This window comes from Rutidosis leptorrhynchoides, chromosome 10 (genome assembly GCF_046630445.1).
Source record: "Rutidosis leptorrhynchoides isolate AG116_Rl617_1_P2 chromosome 10, CSIRO_AGI_Rlap_v1, whole genome shotgun sequence".
In the NCBI taxonomy this organism is placed as follows: Eukaryota; Viridiplantae; Streptophyta; class Magnoliopsida; order Asterales; family Asteraceae; genus Rutidosis; species Rutidosis leptorrhynchoides.
Window position 1 is genome coordinate 248819851 of NC_092342.1, and position 4029 is coordinate 248823879.

Consider the following 4029-nt stretch of genomic DNA (forward strand, 5'->3'; position numbering starts at 1 on the left):
GCCATGAGCTGACTTGCGCAACAACCAGAGGATGTCACCAAAATGCTGCACGAAGAGGAAGACTACACGAAGACGAAGACTACACCGTCACAAGACTTAAAGAGCTATCGTACATACAAAGATCAACAAACAATAGTTCACTAAATACAGAGACAAACGCGTTAACCCGCTGACCTTCGCTCTGGGTAACCTTGTTTGGTACAATAATAAGGCAAGCAGAGTGTAGGAAACGGGAAGCTAGGGCCTAAATCGACATCAGCAAACCCAGGTTTGAACGATTACTCCGAACCTGGGGACAAATCCAGGTTCGAACGATTATACCGAACCTGGGGACTTGGGCATCAGCAAACCCAGGTTCAAATGATTATGTTGAACCTGGGGACTTGTCGATATGTATAGCTCATTAGACCAATTCTTGGACATACAATGATGCGTATATCCGCGTACTTCGAGCATACACATCGCACGCGACACGCATAAGATTTCCACGATAACCAAAACACATCAGATAGACTCAACGACGAACATGTTACGCGCATCGCGCATTACAAGAGCCAAGTGATTGGTGAGTAAGCATATTGACAATAGCGCGTTAACAGTAAAGCTTACGGTGCGCATGAATAGTTTCCTGAACTTCCAACCACGGCGTTCCGAGATTACGAGATCATCACCATGAAGAGATTTACCTGCCTCGACTGGTATCTACATAGCTCCAGGGCTAACCTTCGACAGTAACAAGTAACGTTCCTTGAACATAAATCCCAACACTTCTCAACGAGCCATCGATGCCGGCTACCCCGAATGATGGTGGGTTACATTTAACAACCCCGGCTGAGATCATCATCTCACATTGGGGTTATTCACGGTGTACCGGACCGGAGAGTTAAATACAAAAAACCCTTAAATCCCCTTTGATGGCTAAGCATTATGGTACCCTGGATGAAGATTAGAGCACACAAACGCAATCGACTACTTCAGCACCCACGTGTATCCGCATTATGCGGCGCCGACTACGTGACGTATTGTTGCATGGCGCAGGCTTCGCTGAAGTGCATCGCGCCTCATTGTGCTTGATACGAGAGCGCTCCCTAACTTATGGCGGTGACATACTTGCAAGTTCAATATGATATATCTTCAACATATCACACCGAACTTGGGGGACTTGATGATGTGCGTAGCCCATCATGTTTTCTCATTGGGCTTGCACTTGGGAATGCTAGGAAACGCCCGCAAGTTTCCTAAAAACCCTACTTCCCCTCTATAAATAGAGGGGTCCTCCCCACTTTCCATCCATCTCATCTTTCTCTCTCTATATTGCTCTCCACTCATTCTCTCTCATCCTTTTCTCCTCACACACAAATCCAAGGGTTTTTGCCTCTTTGGATTTTTTCCCTCACGGCCCGACTACCCGATCGAACCGGACAGCCCTCAACCATCGACCACCCTCTCGAGATCATCATCTCAATTCAGGTTATCACGGTATCCGGACCAGAGTGTTGATGTCGTTGAACCCCAAAAACCCCTCTTTCGTTGATCCAAGTGTAGTTCTGTCAACATCGCAAATCTATGCTTGATCATGTACAATATATTGACAAAGTTCTAAACTTTCAATTAAGTTTAGTATAAGTCAACCTGGATTATGCAGAAGACTTACAAATCTTTATCAAGTAGATTCATTGCAGATTTGAAATAATCATGAACAATCTCCATATCATCTGCATAATTGTCTACTATCAGCATAAGAATAGTTGTTCAAATGACTTGATTTTTAAATTTCATAAGAACATTTATATCATACCAGTGCCGGAATGACAGCATCAAACATCGTTTGTGGATTGGACATCACACATACAGGCTGCCCAACAGACACAACTACAAAATTTGAAAACAGACAACCTAGCAAAAAAAATAAAATATATAACAATCCACATAACTATATTAACTTGTCGAATGTAATAAATATGATCGCATCTGCAACAGCTAACATAATAAACTACAAAGTCGTAATGAATAACTGGAAAAAATTCACTGGGGTATAATACGCTTTCAAATGCAATACAATGCTAACTAATCGTACCTTTAATTCCTCAAGGATTCAAGCTTCCATGTTTCAGTTTCAGGTTTAACCCTATTGTTAGGACCCCGAAAGTGGTATAGTGTTAATGTGAAATAAGCCTAAATGAAGGTTCCTTAGAAGAGGGCTATATAAGGAACCTAAGTAGTCCTGATTAGATAGCTATTATATTGTAACTGAGTTTAAGAAGCTGTGAAATGTAATTTTACCAAATTCTCTCTAATACCGAATCTATTCTTACATACCGAGTCTCACTCAATCTTATCATTTCTTCTATTCTCACCATGATCTGACCTATCATTTGGTATCAGATTGTCCAGGGAGTGATATTACATCACTATATCGATCCAGAGATGGAAGATTACAGAATCTGATCACATTCGGTTAGGTTGAATCAGATTCGGTAACATCGAATTTGATAATCTGACGTTCAGATTCTTGTGATAAGTTCAGCGAAGCTTCATTAGGTGTATTAGAAAGAGTTTTGATCATCATTACAACTTTTTAACAACAATTATGGAGAATCAAGTTGATTTTTAGAGTTCGTGGCTAAAACTCTCGGTATTGATCATTTTCAGCTTGATTCTGTGTTTAAGTGAAGGTTTGTTGATTCAGTTATGCTCGTGAGGTATTTAATCACATATTTGACGGTTCAATTTTAATGCCCCGTTCATATCGATTATAAACGATTCACAATAGTTGATTTCATGGCGTGGTACTTGACCTCTATATGATACATTTTACAAACATTGCATTCGTTTTTAAAAAGACAAACTTTCATTACATCGAAAGTTGACGGCATGCATACCATTTCACAATATATCCAACTATAATCGACTTAATAATAATCTTGATGAACTCAACGAATCGAATGCAACGTCTTTTGAAATATGTCATGAATGACTCCAAGTAATATCTCTAAAATGAGCAAATGCACAGCGGAAGATTTCTTTCATACCTGAGAATAAAGGGGTGATATCCGGTGTAATCGTAACTCAATCGTAGAATGTTTTTAAGTACTTATGTCTATTTCGTAAAACAGTTATAAAACAACGTATGTATTCTCAGTCCTAAAAATATATATATATATATATTGCAAAAACATTTAAAAAGGGAGTAATGAAACTCACGATACGATATTATGTAGTAAAAATATGCATACGACGGAACTGAACAAATTAAATGATTTCAAGTGGGTATGTGGTGAGTGAATGGACAAAAACAGAAATATACAATAAAATATAAGTTCCACTTACATATATCAATCTCTATGTATATATTTATTTATTCAGTAAGTTTGAAATATGAGGAGAAGAAAACGAAAACAGAAATCAATAATTTAATTTATACTGTATCAAATAGTAAAGCAGCCGCCTATTTGTTTTCTTCTACCGACACTCTTATTAGGATTTTATTTCGCACTCCGTTGATGAATTAGTGGCGAATAAAAGGTCTTTAGAAAAATCCCATATTTTTAAATTAAATCCATTTATTTATTTTGGTCATTATGGTATAAAATTCGATCATTAAATATTAAATAAAAATTACATTAATTATTCACCCCCAATTCCAAGTAAAATATAAAAAGTTTTAAAATTCAACAAATAGTTCCTAAATACATTTTTAATAAGCCAAAATTTTAATAAGCCAAAAATTTATATTACTCATTTTCGTATCACCGTTTATTTTAAAATTTCATAAGTTTGAATTTAACTTGCTTAATATCCATCGAAACATCAAACGAGTATTACAATCATTTAATATTTATTTTTAATATACTTTATTTATATATATAGAGATATATTTTAAATAATAATTATTATAATATGTTATTTTTTTTATTTTATTAATTTTTAATAACAACAACATATAATACTTCAAATTATATTTTGAATTATTATTTATATATACATACACACATATCTATTTACAATTTATTGTTCGTGAATCGTCGA